At 41.8% G+C, this 23659-nt stretch overlaps 43 non-coding genes across 43 annotated transcripts; all 43 read left to right on the top strand.

Annotated features, from left to right (window-relative positions):
- Positions 1–100: 100 nt before the first annotated feature.
- Positions 101–172, top strand: Trnah-gug (transfer RNA histidin (anticodon GUG)). The gene has a single exon. It is a non-coding gene; the product is annotated as a tRNA-His (tRNA).
- A 931-nt stretch (positions 173–1103) lies between these two features.
- On the top strand, positions 1104–1175 carry Trnah-gug (transfer RNA histidin (anticodon GUG)). The gene has a single exon. It is a non-coding gene; the product is annotated as a tRNA-His (tRNA).
- A 309-nt stretch (positions 1176–1484) lies between these two features.
- On the top strand, positions 1485–1556 carry Trnah-gug (transfer RNA histidin (anticodon GUG)). The gene has a single exon. It is a non-coding gene; the product is annotated as a tRNA-His (tRNA).
- A 930-nt stretch (positions 1557–2486) lies between these two features.
- Trnah-gug (transfer RNA histidin (anticodon GUG)) lies at positions 2487–2558 on the top strand. The gene has a single exon. It is a non-coding gene; the product is annotated as a tRNA-His (tRNA).
- A 309-nt stretch (positions 2559–2867) lies between these two features.
- On the top strand, positions 2868–2939 carry Trnah-gug (transfer RNA histidin (anticodon GUG)). The gene has a single exon. It is a non-coding gene; the product is annotated as a tRNA-His (tRNA).
- A 560-nt stretch (positions 2940–3499) lies between these two features.
- Positions 3500–3571, top strand: Trnah-gug (transfer RNA histidin (anticodon GUG)). Its single transcript has one exon. It is a non-coding gene; the product is annotated as a tRNA-His (tRNA).
- Positions 3572–3880: 309 nt separating this feature from the next.
- Positions 3881–3952, top strand: Trnah-gug (transfer RNA histidin (anticodon GUG)). The gene has a single exon. It is a non-coding gene; the product is annotated as a tRNA-His (tRNA).
- Positions 3953–4514: 562 nt separating this feature from the next.
- Trnah-gug (transfer RNA histidin (anticodon GUG)) lies at positions 4515–4586 on the top strand. Its single transcript has one exon. It is a non-coding gene; the product is annotated as a tRNA-His (tRNA).
- A 309-nt stretch (positions 4587–4895) lies between these two features.
- On the top strand, positions 4896–4967 carry Trnah-gug (transfer RNA histidin (anticodon GUG)). The gene has a single exon. It is a non-coding gene; the product is annotated as a tRNA-His (tRNA).
- Positions 4968–5527: 560 nt separating this feature from the next.
- Positions 5528–5599, top strand: Trnah-gug (transfer RNA histidin (anticodon GUG)). The gene has a single exon. It is a non-coding gene; the product is annotated as a tRNA-His (tRNA).
- Positions 5600–5908: 309 nt separating this feature from the next.
- On the top strand, positions 5909–5980 carry Trnah-gug (transfer RNA histidin (anticodon GUG)). Its single transcript has one exon. It is a non-coding gene; the product is annotated as a tRNA-His (tRNA).
- Positions 5981–6542: 562 nt separating this feature from the next.
- Trnah-gug (transfer RNA histidin (anticodon GUG)) lies at positions 6543–6614 on the top strand. The gene has a single exon. It is a non-coding gene; the product is annotated as a tRNA-His (tRNA).
- A 309-nt stretch (positions 6615–6923) lies between these two features.
- On the top strand, positions 6924–6995 carry Trnah-gug (transfer RNA histidin (anticodon GUG)). The gene has a single exon. It is a non-coding gene; the product is annotated as a tRNA-His (tRNA).
- Positions 6996–7557: 562 nt separating this feature from the next.
- Positions 7558–7629, top strand: Trnah-gug (transfer RNA histidin (anticodon GUG)). The gene has a single exon. It is a non-coding gene; the product is annotated as a tRNA-His (tRNA).
- A 309-nt stretch (positions 7630–7938) lies between these two features.
- Positions 7939–8010, top strand: Trnah-gug (transfer RNA histidin (anticodon GUG)). The gene has a single exon. It is a non-coding gene; the product is annotated as a tRNA-His (tRNA).
- A 560-nt stretch (positions 8011–8570) lies between these two features.
- On the top strand, positions 8571–8642 carry Trnah-gug (transfer RNA histidin (anticodon GUG)). Its single transcript has one exon. It is a non-coding gene; the product is annotated as a tRNA-His (tRNA).
- A 550-nt stretch (positions 8643–9192) lies between these two features.
- Trnah-gug (transfer RNA histidin (anticodon GUG)) lies at positions 9193–9264 on the top strand. Its single transcript has one exon. It is a non-coding gene; the product is annotated as a tRNA-His (tRNA).
- A 560-nt stretch (positions 9265–9824) lies between these two features.
- On the top strand, positions 9825–9896 carry Trnah-gug (transfer RNA histidin (anticodon GUG)). Its single transcript has one exon. It is a non-coding gene; the product is annotated as a tRNA-His (tRNA).
- A 550-nt stretch (positions 9897–10446) lies between these two features.
- On the top strand, positions 10447–10518 carry Trnah-gug (transfer RNA histidin (anticodon GUG)). The gene has a single exon. It is a non-coding gene; the product is annotated as a tRNA-His (tRNA).
- Positions 10519–11078: 560 nt separating this feature from the next.
- Positions 11079–11150, top strand: Trnah-gug (transfer RNA histidin (anticodon GUG)). Its single transcript has one exon. It is a non-coding gene; the product is annotated as a tRNA-His (tRNA).
- A 309-nt stretch (positions 11151–11459) lies between these two features.
- Positions 11460–11531, top strand: Trnah-gug (transfer RNA histidin (anticodon GUG)). Its single transcript has one exon. It is a non-coding gene; the product is annotated as a tRNA-His (tRNA).
- A 560-nt stretch (positions 11532–12091) lies between these two features.
- On the top strand, positions 12092–12163 carry Trnah-gug (transfer RNA histidin (anticodon GUG)). The gene has a single exon. It is a non-coding gene; the product is annotated as a tRNA-His (tRNA).
- Positions 12164–12472: 309 nt separating this feature from the next.
- Positions 12473–12544, top strand: Trnah-gug (transfer RNA histidin (anticodon GUG)). Its single transcript has one exon. It is a non-coding gene; the product is annotated as a tRNA-His (tRNA).
- A 560-nt stretch (positions 12545–13104) lies between these two features.
- Positions 13105–13176, top strand: Trnah-gug (transfer RNA histidin (anticodon GUG)). Its single transcript has one exon. It is a non-coding gene; the product is annotated as a tRNA-His (tRNA).
- A 309-nt stretch (positions 13177–13485) lies between these two features.
- Positions 13486–13557, top strand: Trnah-gug (transfer RNA histidin (anticodon GUG)). Its single transcript has one exon. It is a non-coding gene; the product is annotated as a tRNA-His (tRNA).
- Positions 13558–14117: 560 nt separating this feature from the next.
- Trnah-gug (transfer RNA histidin (anticodon GUG)) lies at positions 14118–14189 on the top strand. The gene has a single exon. It is a non-coding gene; the product is annotated as a tRNA-His (tRNA).
- Positions 14190–14739: 550 nt separating this feature from the next.
- On the top strand, positions 14740–14811 carry Trnah-gug (transfer RNA histidin (anticodon GUG)). Its single transcript has one exon. It is a non-coding gene; the product is annotated as a tRNA-His (tRNA).
- Positions 14812–15371: 560 nt separating this feature from the next.
- Positions 15372–15443, top strand: Trnah-gug (transfer RNA histidin (anticodon GUG)). Its single transcript has one exon. It is a non-coding gene; the product is annotated as a tRNA-His (tRNA).
- A 550-nt stretch (positions 15444–15993) lies between these two features.
- Positions 15994–16065, top strand: Trnah-gug (transfer RNA histidin (anticodon GUG)). The gene has a single exon. It is a non-coding gene; the product is annotated as a tRNA-His (tRNA).
- Positions 16066–16625: 560 nt separating this feature from the next.
- Trnah-gug (transfer RNA histidin (anticodon GUG)) lies at positions 16626–16697 on the top strand. The gene has a single exon. It is a non-coding gene; the product is annotated as a tRNA-His (tRNA).
- A 550-nt stretch (positions 16698–17247) lies between these two features.
- On the top strand, positions 17248–17319 carry Trnah-gug (transfer RNA histidin (anticodon GUG)). The gene has a single exon. It is a non-coding gene; the product is annotated as a tRNA-His (tRNA).
- A 560-nt stretch (positions 17320–17879) lies between these two features.
- On the top strand, positions 17880–17951 carry Trnah-gug (transfer RNA histidin (anticodon GUG)). The gene has a single exon. It is a non-coding gene; the product is annotated as a tRNA-His (tRNA).
- A 309-nt stretch (positions 17952–18260) lies between these two features.
- Trnah-gug (transfer RNA histidin (anticodon GUG)) lies at positions 18261–18332 on the top strand. The gene has a single exon. It is a non-coding gene; the product is annotated as a tRNA-His (tRNA).
- Positions 18333–18892: 560 nt separating this feature from the next.
- Positions 18893–18964, top strand: Trnah-gug (transfer RNA histidin (anticodon GUG)). Its single transcript has one exon. It is a non-coding gene; the product is annotated as a tRNA-His (tRNA).
- A 550-nt stretch (positions 18965–19514) lies between these two features.
- Positions 19515–19586, top strand: Trnah-gug (transfer RNA histidin (anticodon GUG)). The gene has a single exon. It is a non-coding gene; the product is annotated as a tRNA-His (tRNA).
- A 560-nt stretch (positions 19587–20146) lies between these two features.
- Positions 20147–20218, top strand: Trnah-gug (transfer RNA histidin (anticodon GUG)). Its single transcript has one exon. It is a non-coding gene; the product is annotated as a tRNA-His (tRNA).
- Positions 20219–20527: 309 nt separating this feature from the next.
- On the top strand, positions 20528–20599 carry Trnah-gug (transfer RNA histidin (anticodon GUG)). The gene has a single exon. It is a non-coding gene; the product is annotated as a tRNA-His (tRNA).
- Positions 20600–21159: 560 nt separating this feature from the next.
- On the top strand, positions 21160–21231 carry Trnah-gug (transfer RNA histidin (anticodon GUG)). Its single transcript has one exon. It is a non-coding gene; the product is annotated as a tRNA-His (tRNA).
- A 309-nt stretch (positions 21232–21540) lies between these two features.
- On the top strand, positions 21541–21612 carry Trnah-gug (transfer RNA histidin (anticodon GUG)). Its single transcript has one exon. It is a non-coding gene; the product is annotated as a tRNA-His (tRNA).
- Positions 21613–22172: 560 nt separating this feature from the next.
- Trnah-gug (transfer RNA histidin (anticodon GUG)) lies at positions 22173–22244 on the top strand. The gene has a single exon. It is a non-coding gene; the product is annotated as a tRNA-His (tRNA).
- A 309-nt stretch (positions 22245–22553) lies between these two features.
- Positions 22554–22625, top strand: Trnah-gug (transfer RNA histidin (anticodon GUG)). Its single transcript has one exon. It is a non-coding gene; the product is annotated as a tRNA-His (tRNA).
- Positions 22626–23185: 560 nt separating this feature from the next.
- On the top strand, positions 23186–23257 carry Trnah-gug (transfer RNA histidin (anticodon GUG)). Its single transcript has one exon. It is a non-coding gene; the product is annotated as a tRNA-His (tRNA).
- Positions 23258–23566: 309 nt separating this feature from the next.
- On the top strand, positions 23567–23638 carry Trnah-gug (transfer RNA histidin (anticodon GUG)). Its single transcript has one exon. It is a non-coding gene; the product is annotated as a tRNA-His (tRNA).
- The last annotated feature ends 21 nt before the right edge of the window (positions 23639–23659 follow it).

Genomic DNA, 23659 nt, shown 5'->3' on the forward strand with positions numbered 1-23659 from the left:
ACGTAAAACTGTGACAAAGCGATGTGTTAATAGACTATAATTGTAAGAAGGAAAAGCTGAAACTGTGTATAAATCGCTGGCCATTTCAGGTTGTAGAACAGCCGTGATCGTCTAGTGGTTAGGACTTTGCGTTGTGGCCGCAAGAACCCAGGTTCGAATCCTGGTCTCGGCATCTACACCTTTTTGGGGATATCATTAATATTTCAATCTTCCATTAAAGCACACACGTTTACTTTTACAGGTCGGCCCATTTCAAAGCAATGCATAAAACCATTTGACTTGAAACTATTCAAAACCTTTTAATTCAGCAAATTAAATTTGGAAATAGACTCCTGATTTACGTATATTTTAGTTGCCTTTAGGAAAGACGTAATTTACCCCTGCATTTTGTGAAGACAGTGAAAAGAAATCAAGTTCAAGCCGTTACAGAACCAAGAATGTTTTGAGCTAATATGCCTTGCTGATAACAGGGTGACAGGTGGCCGTGATCGTCTAGTGGTTAGGACTTTGGTTAGAACCCCGGTTCGAATCCGGGTCACGGCATGTTGCCCGAGCTTTTGCAGGATGTGTTTCTCTGCATTTTCCGCGCCAGGAAGCTTTCCAGTGGCCAACCAACCAGATGCGCAGCTTTTGGCCGAGTTTCACGCGTCTGAGTTGAACACAAATTCAGTGGGAAATGAAGACATTGTCTGTAACCATCCAGGTACGACGATAGTTATAGAGATGCACCTACTTTTAGAATGCCTTATGTCCATTGTGTAGCTAACGTAGCTATCTGAGGCGTTACACTCCTGATTGCTTCCATCAAAAGTAGGCATATTTTCCTTGTCCATCTTCTATGGCAAATAACTCTCTGATGTATTTGCTACCTTCGTGTCGTGAATACTGTGACTGTAAGTTACTCCTATCATCATGTACATTTGTAGTGTAATAAGTAGATGACGGAAACTCTCTGCTCATTGACTTGTTCGGGACTTCCTGCTGTTTTTAGAGGGCGTCATCAACGTTATACTGTGACAAAGCGATGTGTTTATAGACTATAATTGTAAGAAGGAAAAGCTGAAACTGTGTATAAATCGCTGGCCATTTCAGGTTGTAGAACAGCCGTGATCGTCTAGTGGTTAGGACTTTGCGTTGTGGCCGCAAGAACCCAGGTTCGAATCCTGGTCTCGGCATCTACACCTTTTTGGGGATATCATTAATATTTCAATATTCCATTAAAGCACACACGTTTACTTTTACAGGTCGACCCATTTCAAAGCAATGCATAAAACCATTTGACTTGAAACTATTCAAAACCTTTTAATTCAGCAAATTAAATTTAGAAATAGACTCCTGATTTACGTATATTTTAGTTGCCTTTAGGAAAGACGTAATTTACCCCTGCATTTTGTGAAGACAGTGAAAAGAAATCAAGTTCAAGCCGTTACAGAACCAAGAATGTTTTGAGCTAATATGCCTTGCTGATAACAGGGTGACAGGTGGCCGTGATCGTCTAGTGGTTAGGACTTTGCGTTGTGGCCGCAAGAACCCAGGTTCGAATCCTGGTCTCGGCATCTACACCTTTTTGGGGATATCATTAATATTTCAATATTCCATTAAAGCACACACGTTTACTTTTACAGGTCGGCCCATTTCAAAGCAATGCATAAAACCATTTGACTTGAAACTATTCAAAACCTTTTAATTCAGCAAATTAAATTTGGAAATAGACTCCTGATTTACGTATATTTTAGTTGCCTTTAGGAAAGACGTAATTTACCCCTGCATTTTGTGAAGACAGTGAAAAGAAATCAAGTTCAAGCCGTTACAGAACCAAGAATGTTTTGAGCTAATATGCCTTGCTGATAACAGGGTGACAGGTGGCCGTGATCGTCTAGTGGTTAGGACTTTGGTTAGAACCCCGGTTCGAATCCGGCTCACGGCATGTTGCCCTAGCTTTTGCAGGATGTGTTTCTCTGCATTTTCCGAGCCAGGAAGCTTTCCAGTGGCCAACCAACCAGATGCGCAGCTTTTGGCCGAGTTTCACGCGTCTGAGTTGAACACAAATTCAGTGGGAAATGAAGACATTGTCTGTAACCATCCAGGTACGACGATAGTTATAGAGAGGCACCTATTTTAGAATGCCTTATGTCCATTGTGTAGCTAACGTAGCTATCTGAGGCGTTACACTCCTGATTGCTTCCATCAAAAGTAGGCATATTTTCCTTGTCCATCTTCTATGGCAAATAACTCTCTGATGTATTTGCTACCTTCGTGTCGTGAATACTGTGACTGTAAGTTACTCCTATCATCATGTACATTTGTAGTGTAATAAGTAGATGACGGAAACTCTCTGCTCATTGACTTGTTCGGGACTTCCTGCTGTTTTTAGAGGGCGTCATCAACGTTATACTGTGACAAAGCGATGTGTTTATAGACTATAATTGTAAGAAGGAAAAGCTGACAATGTGTATAAATCGATGGCCATTTCAGGTTGTAGAACAGCCGTGATCGTCTAGTGGTTAGGACTTTGCGTTGTGGCCGCAAGAACCCAGGTTCGAATCCTGGTCTCGGCATCTACACCTTTTTGGGGATATCATTAATATTTCAATATTCCATTAAAGCACACACGTTTACTTTTACAGGTCGGCCCATTTCAAAGCAATGCATAAAACCATTTGACTTGAAACTATTCAAAACCTTTTAATTCAGCAAATTAAATTTGGAAATAGACTCCTGATTTACGTATATTTTAGTTGCCTTTAGGAAAGACGTAATTTACCCCTGCATTTTGTGAAGACAGTGAAAAGAAATCAAGTTCAAGCCGTTACAGAACCAAGAATGTTTTGAGCTAATATGCCTTGCTGATAACAGGGTGACAGGTGGCCGTGATCGTCTAGTGGTTAGGACTTTGCGTTGTGGCCGCAAGAACCCCGGTTCGAATCCGGGTCACGGCATGTTGCCCTAGCTTTTGCAGAATGTGTTTCTCTGCATTTTCCGAGCCAGGAAGCTTTCCAGTGGCCAACCAACCAGATGCGCAGCTTTTGGCCGAGTTTCACGCGTCTGAGTTGAACACAAATTCAGTGGGAACTGAAGACATTGTCTGTAACCATCCAGGTACGACGATAGTTATAGAGATGCACCTATTTTTAGAGTGCCTTATGTCCATTGTGTAGCTAACGTAGCTATCTGAGGCGTTACACTCCTGATTGCTTCCATCAAAAGTAGGCATATTTTCCTTGTCCATCTTCTATGGCAAATAACTCTCTGATGTATTTGCTACCTTCGTGTCGTGAATACTGTGACTGTAAGTTACTCCTATCATCATGTACATTTGTAGTGTAATAAGTAGATGACGGAAACTCTCTGCTCACTGACTTGTTCGGGACTTCCTGCTGTTTTTAGAGGGCGTCATCAACGTTATACTGTGACAAAGCGATGTGTTTATAGACTATAATTGTAAGAAGGAAAAGCTGAAACTGTGTATAAATCGCTGGCCATTTCAGGTTGTAGAACAGTCGTGATCGTCTAGTGGTTAGGACTTTGCGTTGTGGCCGCAAGAACCCAGGTTCGAATCCTGGTCTCGGCATCTACACCTTTTTGGGGATATCATTAATATTTCAATATTCCATTAAAGCACACACGTTTACTTTTACAGGTCGGCCCATTTCAAAGCAATGCATAAAACCATTTGACTTGAAACTATTCAAAACCTTTTAATTCAGCAAATTAAATTTGGAAATAGACTCCTGATTTACGTATATTTTAGTTGCCTTTAGGAAAGACGTAATTTACCCCTGCATTTTGTGAAGACAGTGAAAAGAAATCAAGTTCAAGCCGTTACAGAACCAAGAATGTTTTGAGCTAATATGCCTTGCTGATAACAGGGTGACAGGTGGCCGTGATCGTCTAGTGGTTAGGACTTTGCGTTGTGGCCGCCAGAACCCCGGTTCGAATCCGGGTCACGGCATGTTGCCCTAGCTTTTGCAGAATGTGTTTCTCTGCATTTTCCGAGCCAGGAAGCTTTCCAGTGGCCAACCAACCAGATGCGCAGCTTTTGGCCGAGTTTCACGCGTCTGAGTTGAACACAAATTCAGTGGGAACTGAAGACATTGTCTGTAACCATCCAGGTACGACGATAGTTATAGAGATGCACCTATTTTTATAGTGCCTTATGTCCATTGTGTAGCTAACGTAGCTATCTGAGGCGTTACACTCCTGATTGCTTCCATCAAAAGTAGGCATATTTTCCTTGTCCATCTTCTATGTGGCAAATAACTCTCTGATGTATTTGCTACCTTCGTGTCGTGAATACTGTGACTGTAAGTTACTCCTATCATCATGTACATTTGTAGTGTAATAAGTAGATGACGGAAACTCTCTGCTCACTGACTTGTTCGGGACTTCCTGCTGTTTTTAGAGGGCGTCATCAACGTTATACTGTGACAAAGCGATGTGTTTATAGACTATAATTGTAAGAAGGAAAAGCTGAAACTGTGTATAAATCGCTGGCCATTTCAGGTTGTAGAACAGCCGTGATCGTCTAGTGGTTAGGACTTTGCGTTGTGGCCGCAAGAACCCAGGTTCGAATCCTGGTCTCGGCATCTACACCTTTTTGGGGATATCATTAATATTTCAATATTCCATTAAAGCACACACGTTTACTTTTACAGGTCGGCCCATTTCAAAGCAATGCATAAAACCATTTGACTTGAAACTATTCAAAACCTTTTAATTCAGCAAATTAAATTTGGAAATAGACTCCTGATTTACGTATATTTTAGTTGCCTTTAGGAAAGACGTAATTTACCCCTGCATTTTGTGAAGACAGTGAAAAGAAATCAAGTTCAAGCCGTTACAGAACCAAGAATGTTTTGAGCTAATATGCCTTGCTGATAACAGGATGACAGGTGGCCGTGATCGTCTAGTGGTTAGGACTTTGCGTTGTGGCCGCAAGAACCCCGGTTCGAATCCGGGTCACGGCATGTTGCCCGAGCTTTTGCAGAATGTGTTTCTCTGCATTTTCCGAGCCAGGAAGCTTTCCAGTGGCCAACCAACCAGATGCGCAGCTTTTGGCCGAGTTTCACGCGTCTGAGTTGAACACAAATTCAGTGGGAACTGAAGACATTGTCTGTAACCATCCAGGTACGACGATAGTTATAGAGATGCACCTATTTTTAGAGTGCCTTATGTCCATTGTGTAGCTAACGTAGCTATCTGAGGCGTTACACTCCTGATTGCTTCCATCAAAAGTAGGCATATTTTCCTTGTCCATCTTCTATGGCAAATAACTCTCTGATGTATTTGCTACCTTCGTGTCGTGAATACTGTGACTGTAAGTTACACCTATCATCATGTACATTTGTAGTGTAATAAGTAGATGACGGAAACTCTCTGCTCACTGACTTGCTCGGGACTTCCTGCTGTTTTTAGAGGGCGTCATCAACGTTATACTGTGACAAAGCGATGTGTTTATAGACTATAATTGTAAGAAGGAAAAGCTGAAACTGTGTATAAATCGCTGGCCATTTCAGGTTGTAGAACAGCCGTGATCGTCTAGTGGTTAGGACTTTGCGTTGTGGCCGCAAGAACCCAGGTTCGAATCCTGGTCTCGGCATCTACACCTTTTTGGGGATATCATTAATATTTCAATATTCCATTAAAGCACACACGTTTACTTTTACAGGTCGGCCCATTTCAAAGCAATGCATAAAACCATTTGACTTGAAACTATTCAAAACCTTTTAATTCAGCAAATTAAATTTGGAAATAGACTCCTGATTTACGTATATTTTAGTTGCCTTTAGGAAAGACGTAATTTACCCCTGCATTTTGTGAAGACAGTGAAAAGAAATCAAGTTCAAGCCGTTACAGAACCAAGAATGTTTGGAGCTAATATGCCTTGCTGATAACAGGGTGACAGGTGGCCGTGATCGTCTAGTGGTTAGGACTTTGCGTTGTGGCCGCAAGAACCCCGGTTCGAATCCGGGTCACGGCATGTTGCCCGAGCTTTTGCAGAATGTGTTTCTCTGCATTTTCCGAGCCAGGAAGCTTTCCAGTGGCCAACCAACCAGATGCGCAGCTTTTGGCCGAGTTTCACGCGTCTGAGTTGAACACAAATTCAGTGGGAACTGAAGACATTGTCTGTAACCATCCAGGTACGACGATAGTTATAGAGAGGCACCTACTTTTAGAGTGCCTTATGTCCATTGTGTAGCTAACGTAGCTATCTGAGGCGTTACACTCCTGATTGCTTCCATCAAAAGTAGGCATATTTTCCTTGTCCATCTTCTATGTGGCAAATAACTCTCTGATGTATTTGCTACCTTCGTGTCGTGAATACTGTGACTGTAAGTTACTCCTATCATCATGTACATTTGTAGTGTAATAAGTAGATGACGGAAACTCTCTGCTCATTGACTTGTTCGGGACTTCCTGCTGTTTTTAGAGGGCGTCATCAACGTTATACTGTGACAAAGCGATGTGTTTATAGACTATAATTGTAAGAAGGAAAAGCTGAAACTGTGTATAAATCGCTGGCCATTTCAGGTTGTAGAACAGCCGTGATCGTCTAGTGGTTAGGACTTTGCGTTGTGGCCGCAAGAACCCAGGTTCGAATCCTGGTCTCGGCATCTACACCTTTTTGGGGATATCATTAATATTTCAATATTCCATTAAAGCACACACGTTTACTTTTACAGGTCGGCCCATTTCAAAGCAATGCATAAAACCATTTGACTTGAAACTATTCAAAACCTTTTAATTCAGCAAATTAAATTTGGAAATAGACTCCTGATTTACGTATATTTTAGTTGCCTTTAGGAAAGACGTAATTTACCCCTGCATTTTGTGAAGACAGTGAAAAGAAATCAAGTTCAAGCCGTTACAGAACCAAGAATGTTTGGAGCTAATATGCCTTGCTGATAACAGGGTGACAGGTGGCCGTGATCGTCTAGTGGTTAGGACTTTGCGTTGTGGCCGCAAGAACCCCGGTTCGAATCCGGGTCACGGCATGTTGCCCGAGCTTTTGCAGAATGTGTTTCTCTGCATTTTCCGAGCCAGGAAGCTTTCCAGTGGCCAACCAACCAGATGCGCAGCTTTTGGCCGAGTTTCACGCGTCTGAGTTGAACACAAATTCAGTGGGAACTGAAGACATTGTCTGTAACCATCCAGGTACGACGATAGTTATAGAGAGGCACCTACTTTTAGAGTGCCTTATGTCCATTGTGTAGCTAACGTAGCTATCTGAGGCGTTACACTCCTGATTGCTTCCATCAAAAGTAGGCATATTTTCCTTGTCCATCTTCTATGTGGCAAATAACTCTCTGATGTATTTGCTACCTTCGTGTCGTGAATACTGTGACTGTAAGTTACTCCTATCATCATGTACATTTGTAGTGTAATAAGTAGATGACGGAAACTCTCTGCTCATTGACTTGTTCGGGACTTCCTGCTGTTTTTAGAGGGCGTCATCAACGTTATACTGTGACAAAGCGATGTGTTTATAGACTATAATTGTAAGAAGGAAAAGCTGAAACTGTGTATAAATCGCTGGCCATTTCAGGTTGTAGAACAGCCGTGATCGTCTAGTGGTTAGGACTTTGCGTTGTGGCCGCAAGAACCCAGGTTCGAATCCTGGTCTCGGCATCTACACCTTTTTGGGGATATCATTAATATTTCAATATTCCATTAAAGCACACACGTTTACTTTTACAGGTCGGCCCATTTCAAAGCAATGCATAAAACCATTTGACTTGAAACTATTCAAAACCTTTTAATTCAGCAAATTAAATTTGGAAATAGACTCCTGATTTACGTATATTTTAGTTGCCTTTAGGAAAGACGTAATTTACCCCTGCATTTTGTGAAGACAGTGAAAAGAAATCAAGTTCAAGCCGTTACAGAACCAAGAATGTTTGGAGCTAATATGCCTTGCTGATAACAGGGTGACAGGTGGCCGTGATCGTCTAGTGGTTAGGACTTTGCGTTGTGGCCGCAAGAACCCCGGTTCGAATCCGGGTCACGGCATGTTGCCCGAGCTTTTGCAGAATGTGTTTCTCTGCATTTTCCGAGCCAGGAAGCTTTCCAGTGGCCAACCAACCAGATGCGCAGCTTTTGGCCGAGTTTCACGCGTCTGAGTTGAACACAAATTCAGTGGGAACTGAAGACATTGTCTGTAACCATCCAGGTACGACGATAGTTATAGAGATGCACCTACTTTTAGAGTGCCTTATGTCCATTGTGTAGCTAACGTAGCTATCTGAGGCGTTACACTCCTGATTGCTTCCATCAAAAGTAGGCATATTTTCCTTGTCCATCTTCTATGGCAAATAACTCTCTGATGTATTTGCTACCTTCGTGTCGTGAATACTGTGACTGTAAGTTACTCCTATCATCATGTACATTTGTAGTGTAATAAGCAGATGACGGAAACTCTCTGCTCATTGACTTGTTCGGGACTTCCTGCTGTTTTTAGAGGGCGTCATCAACGTTATACTGTGACAAAGCGATGTGTTTATAGACTATAATTGTAAGAAGGAAAAGCTGAAACTGTGTATAAATCGCTGGCCATTTCAGGTTGTAGAACGACCGTGATCGTCTAGTGGTTAGGACTTTGCGTTGTGGCCGCAAGAACCCAGGTTCGAATCCTGGTCTCGGCATCTACACCTTTTTGGGGATATCATTAATATTTCAATATTCCATTAAAGCACACACGTTTACTTTTACAGGTCGGCCCATTTCAAAGCAATGCATAAAACCATTTGACTTGAAACTATTCAAAACCTTTTAATTCAGCAAATTAAATTTGGAAATAGACTCCTGATTTACGTATATTTTAGTTGCCTTTAGGAAAGACGTAATTTACCCCTGCATTTTGTGTCTCGAATCCTGGTCTCGGCATCTACACCTTTTTGGGGATATCATTAATATTTCAATATTCCATTAAAGCACACACGTTTACTTTTACAGGTCGGCCCATTTCAAAGCAATGCATAAAACCATTTGACTTGAAACTATTCAAAACCTTTTAATTCAGCAAATTAAATTTGGAAATAGACTCCTGATTTACGTATATTTTAGTTGCCTTTAGGAAAGACGTAATTTACCCCTGCATTTTGTGAAGACAGTGAAAAGAAATCAAGTTCAAGCCGTTACAGAACCAAGAATGTTTTGAGCTAATATGCCTTGCTGATAACAGGGTGACAGGTGGCCGTGATCGTCTAGTGGTTAGGACTTTGCGTTGTGGCCGCAAGAACCCCGGTTCGAATCCGGGTCACGGCATGTTGCCCGAGCTTTTGCAGAATGTGTTTCTCTGCATTTTCCGAGCCAGGAAGCTTTCCAGTGGCCAACCAACCAGATGCGCAGCTTTTGGCCGAGTTTCACGCGTCTGAGTTGAACACAAATTCAGTGGGAACTGAAGACATTGTCTGTAACCATCCAGGTACGACGATAGTTATAGAGATGCACCTACTTTTAGAGTGCCTTATGTCCATTGTGTAGCTAACGTAGCTATCTGAGGCGTTACACTCCTGATTGCTTCCATCAAAAGTAGGCATATTTTCCTTGTCCATCTTCTATGGCAAATAACTCTCTGATGTATTTGCTACCTTCGTGTCGTGAATACTGTGACTGTAAGTTACTCCTATCATCATGTACATTTGTAGTGTAATAAGTAGATGACGGAAACTCTCTGCTCACTGACTTGTTCGGGACTTCCTGCTGTTTTTAGAGGGCGTCATCAACGTTATACTGTGACAAAGCGATGTGTTTATAGACTATAATTGTAAGAAGGAAAAGCTGAAACTGTGTATAAATCGCTGGCCATTTCAGGTTGTAGAACAGCCGTGATCGTCTAGTGGTTAGGACTTTGCGTTGTGGCCGCAAGAACCCAGGTTCGAATCCTGGTCTCGGCATCTACACCTTTTTGGGGATATCATTAATATTTCAATATTCCATTAAAGCACACACGTTTACTTTTACAGGTCGGCCCATTTCAAAGCAATGCATAAAACCATTTGACTTGAAACTATTCAAAACCTTTTAATTCAGCAAATTAAATTTGGAAATAGACTCCTGATTTACGTATATTTTAGTTGCCTTTAGGAAAGACGTAATTTACCCCTGCATTTTGTGTCTCGAATCCTGGTCTCGGCATCTACACCTTTTTGGGGATATCATTAATATTTCAATATTCCATTAAAGCACACACGTTTACTTTTACAGGTCGGCCCATTTCAAAGCAATGCATAAAACCATTTGACTTGAAACTATTCAAAACCTTTTAATTCAGCAAATTAAATTTAGAAATAGACTCCTGATTTACGTATATTTTAGTTGCCTTTAGGAAAGACGTAATTTACCCCTGCATTTTGTGAAGACAGTGAAAAGAAATCAAGTTCAAGCCGTTACAGAACCAAGAATGTTTGGAGCTAATATGCCTTGCTGATAACAGGGTGACAGGTGGCCGTGATCGTCTAGTGGTTAGGACTTTGCGTTGTGGCCGCAAGAACCCCGGTTCGAATCCGGGTCACGGCATGTTGCCCGAGCTTTTGCAGAATGTGTTTCTCTGCATTTTCCGAGCCAGGAAGCTTTCCAGTGGCCAACCAACCAGATGCGCAGCTTTTGGCCGAGTTTCACGCGTCTGAGTTGAACACAAATTCAGTGGGAAATGAAGACATTGTCTGTAACCATCCAGGTACGACGATAGTTATAGAGATGCACCTACTTTTAGAGTGCCTTATGTCCATTGTGTAGCTAACGTAGCTATCTGAGGCGTTACACTCCTGATTGCTTCCATCAAAAGTAGGCATATTTTCCTTGTCCATCTTCTATCGCAAATAACTCTCTGATGTATTTGCTACCTTCGTGTCGTGAATACTGTGACTGTAAGTTACTCCTATCATCATGTACATTTGTAGTGTAATAAGTAGATGACGGAAACTCTCTGCTCATTGACTTGTTCGGGACTTCCTGCTGTTTTTAGAGGGCGTCATCAACGTTATACTGTGACAAAGCGATGTGTTTATAGACTATAATTGTAAGAAGGAAAAGCTGAAACTGTGTATAAATCGCTGGCCATTTCAGGTTGTAGAACAGCCGTGATCGTCTAGTGGTTAGGACTTTGCGTTGTGGCCGCAAGAACCCAGGTTCGAATCCTGGTCTCGGCATCTACACCTTTTTGGGGATATCATTAATATTTCAATATTCCATTAAAGCACACACGTTTACTTTTACAGGTCGGCCCATTTCAAAGCAATGCATAAAACCATTTGACTTGAAACTATTCAAAACCTTTTAATTCAGCAAATTAAATTTGGAAATAGACTCCTGATTTACGTATATTTTAGTTGCCTTTAGGAAAGACGTAATTTACCCCTGCATTTTGTGAAGACAGTGAAAAGAAATCAAGTTCAAGCCGTTACAGAACCAAGAATGTTTTGAGCTAATATGCCTTGCTGATAACAGGGTGACAGGTGGCCGTGATCGTCTAGTGGTTAGGACTTTGCGTTGTGGCCGCAAGAACCCCGGTTCGAATCCGGGTCACGGCATGTTGCCCGAGCTTTTGCAGAATGTGTTTCTCTGCATTTTCCGAGCCAGGAAGCTTTCCAGTGGCCAACCAACCAGATGCGCAGCTTTTGGCCGAGTTTCACGCGTCTGAGTTGAACACAAATTCAGTGGGAACTGAAGACATTGTCTGTAACCATCCAGGTACGACGATAGTTATAGAGATGCACCTACTTTTAGAGTGCCTTATGTCCATTGTGTAGCTAACGTAGCTATCTGAGGCGTTACACTCCTGATTGCTTCCATCAAAAGTAGGCATATTTTCCTTGTCCATCTTCTATGGCAAATAACTCTCTGATGTATTTGCTACCTTCGTGTCGTGAATACTGTGACTGTAAGTTACTCCTATCATCATGTACATTTGTAGTGTAATAAGTAGATGACGGAAACTCTCTGCTCACTGACTTGTTCGGGACTTCCTGCTGTTTTTAGAGGGCGTCATCAACGTTATACTGTGACAAAGCGATGTGTTTATAGACTATAATTGTAAGAAGGAAAAGCTGAAACTGTGTATAAATCGCTGGCCATTTCAGGTTGTAGAACAGCCGTGATCGTCTAGTGGTTAGGACTTTGCGTTGTGGCCGCAAGAACCCAGGTTCGAATCCTGGTCTCGGCATCTACACCTTTTTGGGGATATCATTAATATTTCAATATTCCATTAAAGCACACACGTTTACTTTTACAGGTCGGCCCATTTCAAAGCAATGCATAAAACCATTTGACTTGAAACTATTCAAAACCTTTTAATTCAGCAAATTAAATTTGGAAATAGACTCCTGATTTACGTATATTTTAGTTGCCTTTAGGAAAGACGTAATTTACCCCTGCATTTTGTGAAGACAGTGAAAAGAAATCAAGTTCAAGCCGTTACAGAACCAAGAATGTTTTGAGCTAATATGCCTTGCTGATAACAGGGTGACAGGTGGCCGTGATCGTCTAGTGGTTAGGACTTTGCGTTGTGGCCGCAAGAACCCCGGTTCGAATCCGGGTCACGGCATGTTGCCCGAGCTTTTGCAGAATGTGTTTCTCTGCATTTTCCGAGCCAGGAAGCTTTCCAGTGGCCAACCAACCAGATGCGCAGCTTTTGGCCGAGTTTCACGCGTCTGAGTTGAACACAAATTCAGTGGGAACTGAAGACATTGTCTGTAACCATCCAGGTACGACGATAGTTATAGAGATGCACCTATTTTTAGAGTGCCTTATGTCCATTGTGTAGCTAACGTAGCTATCTGAGGCGTTACACTCCTGATTGCTTCCATCAAAAGTAGGCATATTTTCCTTGTCCATCTTCTATCGCAAATAACTCTCTGATGTATTTGCTACCTTCGTGTCGTGAATACTGTGACTGTAAGTTACTCCTATCATCATGTACATTTGTAGTGTAATAAGTAGATGACGGAAACTCTCTGCTCATTGACTTGTTCGGGACTTCCTGCTGTTTTTAGAGGGCGTCATCAACGTTATACTGTGACAAAGCGATGTGTTTATAGACTATAATTGTAAGAAGGAAAAGCTGAAACTGTGTATAAATCGCTGGCCATTTCAGGTTGTAGAACAGCCGTGATCGTCTAGTGGTTAGGACTTTGCGTTGTGGCCGCAAGAACCCAGGTTCGAATCCTGGTCTCGGCATCTACACCTTTTTGGGGATATCATTAATATTTCAATATTCCATTAAAGCACACACGTTTACTTTTACAGGTCGGCCCATTTCAAAGCAATGCATAAAACCATTTGACTTGAAACTATTCAAAACCTTTTAATTCAGCAAATTAAATTTGGAAATAGACTCCTGATTTACGTATATTTTAGTTGCCTTTAGGAAAGACGTAATTTACCCCTGCATTTTGTGAAGACAGTGAAAAGAAATCAAGTTCAAGCCGTTACAGAACCAAGAATGTTTTGAGCTAATATGCCTTGCTGATAACAGGGTGACAGGTGGCCGTGATCGTCTAGTGGTTAGGACTTTGCGTTGTGGCCGCAAGAACCCCGGTTCGAATCCGGGTCACGGCATGTTGCCCTAGCTTTTGCAGAATGTGTTTCTCTGCATTTTCCGAGCCAGGAAGCTTTCCAGTGGCCAACCAACCAGATGCGCAGCTTTTGGCCGAGTTTCACGCGTCTGAGTTGAACACAAATTCAGTGGGAACTGAAGACATTGTCTGTAACCATCCAGGTACGACGATAGTTATAGAGATGCACCTACTTTTAGAGTGCCTTATGTCCATTGTGTAGCTAACGTAGCTATCTGAGGCGTTACACTCCTGATTGCTTCCATCAAAAGTAGGCATATTTTCCTTGTCCATCTTCTATGGCAAATAACTCTCTGATGTATTTGCTACCTTCGTGTCGTGAATACTGTGACTGTAAGTTACTCCTATCATCATGTACATTTGTAGTGTAATAAGCAGATGACGGAAACTCTCTGCTCATTGACTTGTTCGGGACTTCCTGCTGTTTTTAGAGGGCGTCATCAACGTTATACTGTGACAAAGCGATGTGTTTATAGACTATAATTGTAAGAAGGAAAAGCTGAAACTGTGTATAAATCGCTGGCCATTTCAGGTTGTAGAACGACCGTGATCGTCTAGTGGTTAGGACTTTGCGTTGTGGCCGCAAGAACCCAGGTTCGAATCCTGGTCTCGGCATCTACACCTTTTTGGGGATATCATTAATATTTCAATATTCCATTAAAGCACACACGTTTACTTTTACAGGTCGGCCCATTTCAAAGCAATGCATAAAACCATTTGACTTGAAACTATTCAAAACCTTTTAATTCAGCAAATTAAATTTGGAAATAGACTCCTGATTTACGTATATTTTAGTTGCCTTTAGGAAAGACGTAATTTACCCCTGCATTTTGTGTCTCGAATCCTGGTCTCGGCATCTACACCTTTTTGGGGATATCATTAATATTTCAATATTCCATTAAAGCACACACGTTTACTTTTACAGGTCGGCCCATTTCAAAGCAATGCATAAAACCATTTGACTTGAAACTATTCAAAACCTTTTAATTCAGCAAATTAAATTTGGAAATAGACTCCTGATTTACGTATATTTTAGTTGCCTTTAGGAAAGACGTAATTTACCCCTGCATTTTGTGAAGACAGTGAAAAGAAATCAAGTTCAAGCCGTTACAGAACCAAGAATGTTTGGAGCTAATATGCCTTGCTGATAACAGGGTGACAGGTGGCCGTGATCGTCTAGTGGTTAGGACTTTGCGTTGTGGCCGCAAGAACCCCGGTTCGAATCCGGGTCACGGCATGTTGCCCGAGCTTTTGCAGAATGTGTTTCTCTGCATTTTCCGAGCCAGGAAGCTTTCCAGTGGCCAACCAACCAGATGCGCAGCTTTTGGCCGAGTTTCACGCGTCTGAGTTGAACACAAATTCAGTGGGAACTGAAGACATTGTCTGTAACCATCCAGGTACGACGATAGTTATAGAGATGCACCTACTTTTAGAGTGCCTTATGTCCATTGTGTAGCTAACGTAGCTATCTGAGGCGTTACACTCCTGATTGCTTCCATCAAAAGTAGGCATATTTTCCTTGTCCATCTTCTATGGCAAATAACTCTCTGATGTATTTGCTACCTTCGTGTCGTGAATACTGTGACTGTAAGTTACTCCTATCATCATGTACATTTGTAGTGTAATAAGCAGATGACGGAAACTCTCTGCTCATTGACTTGTTCGGGACTTCCTGCTGTTTTTAGAGGGCGTCATCAACGTTATACTGTGACAAAGCGATGTGTTTATAGACTATAATTGTAAGAAGGAAAAGCTGAAACTGTGTATAAATCGCTGGCCATTTCAGGTTGTAGAACGACCGTGATCGTCTAGTGGTTAGGACTTTGCGTTGTGGCCGCAAGAACCCAGGTTCGAATCCTGGTCTCGGCATCTACACCTTTTTGGGGATATCATTAATATTTCAATATTCCATTAAAGCACACACGTTTACTTTTACAGGTCGGCCCATTTCAAAGCAATGCATAAAACCATTTGACTTGAAACTATTCAAAACCTTTTAATTCAGCAAATTAAATTTGGAAATAGACTCCTGATTTACGTATATTTTAGTTGCCTTTAGGAAAGACGTAATTTACCCCTGCATTTTGTGTCTCGAATCCTGGTCTCGGCATCTACACCTTTTTGGGGATATCATTAATATTTCAATATTCCATTAAAGCACACACGTTTACTTTTACAGGTCGGCCCATTTCAAAGCAATGCATAAAACCATTTGACTTGAAACTATTCAAAACCTTTTAATTCAGCAAATTAAATTTGGAAATAGACTCCTGATTTACGTATATTTTAGTTGCCTTTAGGAAAGACGTAATTTACCCCTGCATTTTGTGAAGACAGTGAAAAGAAATCAAGTTCAAGCCGTTACAGAACCAAGAATGTTTTGAGCTAATATGCCTTGCTGATAACAGGGTGACAGGTGGCCGTGATCGTCTAGTGGTTAGGACTTTGCGTTGTGGCCGCAAGAACCCCGGTTCGAATCCGGGTCACGGCATGTTGCCCGAGCTTTTGCAGAATGTGTTTCTCTGCATTTTCCGAGCCAGGAAGCTTTCCAGTGGCCAACCAACCAGATGCGCAGCTTTTGGCCGAGTTTCACGCGTCTGAGTTGAACACAAATTCAGTGGGAACTGAAGACATTGTCTGTAACCATCCAGGTACGACGATAGTTATAGAGATGCACCTACTTTTAGAGTGCCTTATGTCCATTGTGTAGCTAACGTAGCTATCTGAGGCGTTACACTCCTGATTGCTTCCATCAAAAGTAGGCATATTTTCCTTGTCCATCTTCTATGGCAAATAACTCTCTGATGTATTTGCTACCTTCGTGTCGTGAATACTGTGACTGTAAGTTACTCCTATCATCATGTACATTTGTAGTGTAATAAGTAGATGACGGAAACTCTCTGCTCACTGACTTGTTCGGGACTTCCTGCTGTTTTTAGAGGGCGTCATCAACGTTATACTGTGACAAAGCGATGTGTTTATAGACTATAATTGTAAGAAGGAAAAGCTGAAACTGTGTATAAATCGCTGGCCATTTCAGGTTGTAGAACAGCCGTGATCGTCTAGTGGTTAGGACTTTGCGTTGTGGCCGCAAGAACCCAGGTTCGAATCCTGGTCTCGGCATCTACACCTTTTTGGGGATATCATTAATATTTCAATATTCCATTAAAGCACACACGTTTACTTTTACAGGTCGGCCCATTTCAAAGCAATGCATAAAACCATTTGACTTGAAACTATTCAAAACCTTTTAATTCAGCAAATTAAATTTGGAAATAGACTCCTGATTTACGTATATTTTAGTTGCCTTTAGGAAAGACGTAATTTACCCCTGCATTTTGTGTCTCGAATCCTGGTCTCGGCATCTACACCTTTTTGGGGATATCATTAATATTTCAATATTCCATTAAAGCACACACGTTTACTTTTACAGGTCGGCCCATTTCAAAGCAATGCATAAAACCATTTGACTTGAAACTATTCAAAACCTTTTAATTCAGCAAATTAAATTTAGAAATAGACTCCTGATTTACGTATATTTTAGTTGCCTTTAGGAAAGACGTAATTTACCCCTGCATTTTGTGAAGACAGTGAAAAGAAATCAAGTTCAAGCCGTTACAGAACCAAGAATGTTTGGAGCTAATATGCCTTGCTGATAACAGGGTGACAGGTGGCCGTGATCGTCTAGTGGTTAGGACTTTGCGTTGTGGCCGCAAGAACCCCGGTTCGAATCCGGGTCACGGCATGTTGCCCGAGCTTTTGCAGAATGTGTTTCTCTGCATTTTCCGAGCCAGGAAGCTTTCCAGTGGCCAACCAACCAGATGCGCAGCTTTTGGCCGAGTTTCACGCGTCTGAGTTGAACACAAATTCAGTGGGAAATGAAGACATTGTCTGTAACCATCCAGGTACGACGATAGTTATAGAGATGCACCTACTTTTAGAGTGCCTTATGTCCATTGTGTAGCTAACGTAGCTATCTGAGGCGTTACACTCCTGATTGCTTCCATCAAAAGTAGGCATATTTTCCTTGTCCATCTTCTATCGCAAATAACTCTCTGATGTATTTGCTACCTTCGTGTCGTGAATACTGTGACTGTAAGTTACTCCTATCATCATGTACATTTGTAGTGTAATAAGTAGATGACGGAAACTCTCTGCTCATTGACTTGTTCGGGACTTCCTGCTGTTTTTAGAGGGCGTCATCAACGTTATACTGTGACAAAGCGATGTGTTTATAGACTATAATTGTAAGAAGGAAAAGCTGAAACTGTGTATAAATCGCTGGCCATTTCAGGTTGTAGAACAGCCGTGATCGTCTAGTGGTTAGGACTTTGCGTTGTGGCCGCAAGAACCCAGGTTCGAATCCTGGTCTCGGCATCTACACCTTTTTGGGGATATCATTAATATTTCAATATTCCATTAAAGCACACACGTTTACTTTTACAGGTCGGCCCATTTCAAAGCAATGCATAAAACCATTTGACTTGAAACTATTCAAAACCTTTTAATTCAGCAAATTAAATTTGGAAATAGACTCCTGATTTACGTATATTTTAGTTGCCTTTAGGAAAGACGTAATTTACCCCTGCATTTTGTGAAGACAGTGAAAAGAAATCAAGTTCAAGCCGTTACAGAACCAAGAATGTTTTGAGCTAATATGCCTTGCTGATAACAGGGTGACAGGTGGCCGTGATCGTCTAGTGGTTAGGACTTTGCGTTGTGGCCGCAAGAACCCCGGTTCGAATCCGGGTCACGGCATGTTGCCCGAGCTTTTGCAGAATGTGTTTCTCTGCATTTTCCGAGCCAGGAAGCTTTCCAGTGGCCAACCAACCAGATGCGCAGCTTTTGGCCGAGTTTCACGCGTCTGAGTTGAACACAAATTCAGTGGGAACTGAAGACATTGTCTGTAACCATCCAGGTACGACGATAGTTATAGAGATGCACCTACTTTTAGAGTGCCTTATGTCCATTGTGTAGCTAACGTAGCTATCTGAGGCGTTACACTCCTGATTGCTTCCATCAAAAGTAGGCATATTTTCCTTGTCCATCTTCTATGGCAAATAACTCTCTGATGTATTTGCTACCTTCGTGTCGTGAATACTGTGACTGTAAGTTACTCCTATCATCATGTACATTTGTAGTGTAATAAGTAGATGACGGAAACTCTCTGCTCACTGACTTGTTCGGGACTTCCTGCTGTTTTTAGAGGGCGTCATCAACGTTATACTGTGACAAAGCGATGTGTTTATAGACTATAATTGTAAGAAGGAAAAGCTGAAACTGTGTATAAATCGCTGGCCATTTCAGGTTGTAGAACAGCCGTGATCGTCTAGTGGTTAGGACTTTGCGTTGTGGCCGCAAGAACCCAGGTTCGAATCCTGGTCTCGGCATCTACACCTTTTTGGGGATATCATTAATATTTCAATATTCCATTAAAGCACACACGTTTACTTTTACAGGTCGGCCCATTTCAAAGCAATGCATAAAACCATTTGACTTGAAACTATTCAAAACCTTTTAATTCAGCAAATTAAATTTGGAAATAGACTCCTGATTTACGTATATTTTAGTTGCCTTTAGGAAAGACGTAATTTACCCCTCCATTTTGTGTCTCGAATCCTGGTCTCGGCATCTACACCTTTTTGGGGATATCATTAATATTTCAATATTCCATTAAAGCACACACGTTTACTTTTACAGGTCGGCCCATTTCAAAGCAATGCATAAAACCATTTGACTTGAAACTATTCAAAACCTTTTAATTCAGCAAATTAAATTTGGAAATAGACTCCTGATTTACGTATATTTTAGTTGCCTTTAGGAAAGACGTAATTTACCCCTGCATTTTGTGAAGACAGTGAAAAGAAATCAAGTTCAAGCCGTTACAGAACCAAGAATGTTTTGAGCTAATATGCCTTGCTGATAACAGGGTGACAGGTGGCCGTGATCGTCTAGTGGTTAGGACTTTGCGTTGTGGCCGCAAGAACCCCGGTTCGAATCCGGGTCACGGCATGTTGCCCGAGCTTTTGCAGAATGTGTTTCTCTGCATTTTCCGAGCCAGGAAGCTTTCCAGTGGCCAACCAACCAGATGCGCAGCTTTTGGCCGAGTTTCACGCGTCTGAGTTGAACACAAATTCAGTGGGAAATGAAGACATTGTCTGTAACCATCCAGGTACGACGATAGTTATAGAGATGCACCTACTTTTAGAGTGCCTTATGTCCATTGTGTAGCTAACGTAGCTATCTGAGGCGTTACACTCCTGATTGCTTCCATCAAAAGTAGGCATATTTTCCTTGTCCATCTTCTATGGCAAATAACTCTCTGATGTATTTGCTACCTTCGTGTCGTGAATACTGTGACTGTAAGTTACTCCTATCATCATGTACATTTGTAGTGTAATAAGTAGATGACGGAAACTCTCTGCTCACTGACTTGTTCGGGACTTCCTGCTGTTTTTAGAGGGCGTCATCAACGTTATACTGTGACAAAGCGATGTGTTTATAGACTATAATTGTAAGAAGGAAAAGCTGAAACTGTGTATAAATCGCTGGCCATTTCAGGTTGTAGAACAGCCGTGATCGTCTAGTGGTTAGGACTTTGCGTTGTGGCCGCAAGAACCCAGGTTCGAATCCTGGTCTCGGCATCTACACCTTTTTGGGGATATCATTAATATTTCAATATTCCATTAAAGCACACACGTTTACTTTTACAGGTCGGCCCATTTCAAAGCAATGCATAAAACCATTTGACTTGAAACTATTCAAAACCTTTTAATTCAGCAAATTAAATTTGGAAATAGACTCCTGATTTACGTATATTTTAGTTGCCTTTAGGAAAGACGTAATTTACCCCTGCATTTTGTGAAGACAGTGAAAAGAAATCAAGTTCAAGCCGTTACAGAACCAAGAATGTTTTGAGCTAATATGCCTTGCTGATAACAGGGTGACAGGTGGCCGTGATCGTCTAGTGGTTAGGACTTTGCGTTGTGGCCGCAAGAACCCCGGTTCGAATCCGGGTCACGGCATGTTGCCCGAGCTTTTGCAGAATGTGTTTCTCTGCATTTTCCGAGCCAGGAAGCTTTCCAGTGGCCAACCAACCAGATGCGCAGCTTTTGGCCGAGTTTCACGCGTCTGAGTTGAACACAAATTCAGTGGGAACTGAAGACATTGTCTGTAACCATCCAGGTACGACGATAGTTATAGAGATGCACCTATTTTTAGAGTGCCTTATGTCCATTGTGTAGCTAACGTAGCTATCTGAGGCGTTACACTCCTGATTGCTTCCATCAAAAGTAGGCATATTTTCCTTGTCCATCTTCTATGGCAAATAACTCTCTGATGTATTTGCTACCTTCGTGTCGTGAATACTGTGACTGTAAGTTACTCCTATCATCATGTACATTTGTAGTGTAATAAGTAGATGACGGAAACTCTCTGCTCATTGACTTGTTCGGGACTTCCTGCTGTTTTTAGAGGGCGTCATCAACGTTATACTGTGACAAAGCGATGTGTTTATAGACTATAATTGTAAGAAGGAAAAGCTGAAACTGTGTATAAATCGCTGGCCATTTCAGGTTGTAGAACAGCCGTGATCGTCTAGTGGTTAGGACTTTGCGTTGTGGCCGCAAGAACCCAGGTTCGAATCCTGGTCTCGGCATCTACACCTTTTTGGGGATATCATTAATATTTCAATATTCCATTAAAGCACACACGTTTACTTTTACAGGTCGGCCCATTTCAAAGCAATGCATAAAACCATTTGACTTGAAACTATTCAAAACCTTTTAATTCAGCAAATTAAATTTGGAAATAGACTCCTGATTTACGTATATTTTAGTTGCCTTTAGGAAAGACGTAATTTACCCCTGCATTTTGTGAAGACAGTGAAAAGAAATCAAGTTCAAGCCGTTACAGAACCAAGAATGTTTTGAGCTAATATGCCTTGCTGATAACAGGGTGACAGGTGGCCGTGATCGTCTAGTGGTTAGGACTTTGCGTTGTGGCCGCAAGAACCCCGGTTCGAATCCGGGTCACGGCATGTTGCCCGAGCTTTTGCAGAATGTGTTTCTCTGCATTTTCCGAGCCAGGAAGCTTTCCAGTGGCCAACCAACCAGATGCGCAGCTTTTGGCCGAGTTTCACGCGTCTGAGTTGAACACAAATTCAGTGGGAACTGAAGACATTGTCTGTAACCATCCAGGTACGACGATAGTTATAGAGATGCACCTACTTTTAGAGTGCCTTATGTCCATTGTGTAGCTAACGTAGCTATCTGAGGCGTTACACTCCTGATTGCTTCCATCAAAAGTAGGCATATTTTCCTTGTCCATCTTCTATGGCAAATAACTCTCTGATGTATTTGCTACCTTCGTGTCGTGAATACTGTGACTGTAAGTTACTCCTATCATCATGTACATTTGTAGTGTAATAAGTAGATGACGGAAACTCTCTGCTCATTGACTTGTTCGGGACTTCCTGCTGTTTTTAGAGGGCGTCATCAACGTTATACTGTGACAAAGCGATGTGTTTATAGACTATAATTGTAAGAAGGAAAAGCTGAAACTGTGTATAAATCGCTGGCCATTTCAGGTTGTAGAACAGCCGTGATCGTCTAGTGGTTAGGACTTTGCGTTGTGGCCGCAAGAACCCAGGTTCGAATCCTGGTCTCGGCATCTACACCTTTTTGGGGATATCATTAATATTTCAATATTCCATTAAAGCACACACGTTTACTTTTACAGGTCGGCCCATTTCAAAGCAATGCATAAAACCATTTGACTTGAAACTATTCAAAACCTTTTAATTCAGCAAATTAAATTTGGAAATAGACTCCTGATTTACGTATATTTTAGTTGCCTTTAGGAAAGACGTAATTTACCCCTGCATTTTGTGAAGACAGTGAAAAGAAATCAAGTTCAAGCCGTTACAGAACCAAGAATGTTTTGAGCTAATATGCCTTGCTGATAACAGGGTGACAGGTGGCCGTGATCGTCTAGTGGTTAGGACTTTGCGTTGTGGCCGCAAGAACCCCGGTTCGAATCCGGGTCACGGCATGTTGCCCGAGCTTTTGCAGAATGTGTTTCTCTGCATTTTCCGAGCCAGGAAGCTTTCCAGTGGCCAACCAACCAGATGCGCAGCTTTTGGCCGAGTTTCACGCGTCTGAGTTGAACACAAATTCAGTGGGAACTGAAGACATTGTCTGTAACCATCCAGGTACGACGATAGTTATAGAGATGCACCTATTTTTAGAGTGCCTTATGTCCATTGTGTAGCTAACGTAGCTATCTGAGGCGTTACACTCCTGATTGCTTCCATCAAAAGTAGGCATATTTTCCTTGTCCATCTTCTATGGCAAATAACTCTCTGATGTATTTGCTACCTTCGTGTCGTGAATACTGTGACTGTAAGTTACTCCTATCATCATGTACATTTGTAGTGTAATAAGTAGATGACGGAAACTCTCTGCTCATTGACTTGTTCGGGACTTCCTGCTGTTTTTAGAGGGCGTCATCAACGTTATACTGTGACAAAGCGATGTGTTTATAGACTATAATTGTAAGAAGGAAAAGCTGAAACTGTGTATAAATCGCTGGCCATTTCAGGTTGTAGAACAGCCGTGATCGTCTAGTGGTTAGGACTTTGCGTTGTGGCCGCAAGAACCCAGGTTCGAATCCTGGTCTCGGCATCTACACCTTTTTGGGGATATCATTAATATTTCAATATTCCATTAAAGCACACACGTTTACTTTTACAGGTCGGCCCATTTCAAAGCAATGCATAAAACCATTTGACTTGAAACTATTCAAAACCTTTTAATTCAGCAAATTAAATTTGGAAATAGACTCCTGATTTACGTATATTTTAGTTGCCTTTAGGAAAGACGTAATTTACCCCTGCATTTTGTGAAGACAGTGAAAAGAAATCAAGTTCAAGCCGTTACAGAACCAAGAATGTTTGGAGCTAATATGCCTTGCTGATAACAGGGTGACAGGTGGCCGTGATCGTCTAGTGGTTAGGACTTTGCGTTGTGGCCGCAAGAACCCCGGTTCGAATCCGGGTCACGGCATGTTGCCCGAGCTTTTGCAGA

This window comes from Haliotis cracherodii, unplaced genomic scaffold (genome assembly GCF_022045235.1).
Source record: "Haliotis cracherodii isolate W230 unplaced genomic scaffold, xgHalCrac1.p SCAF_11, whole genome shotgun sequence".
NCBI classification, from domain to species: domain Eukaryota; kingdom Metazoa; phylum Mollusca; class Gastropoda; order Lepetellida; family Haliotidae; genus Haliotis; species Haliotis cracherodii.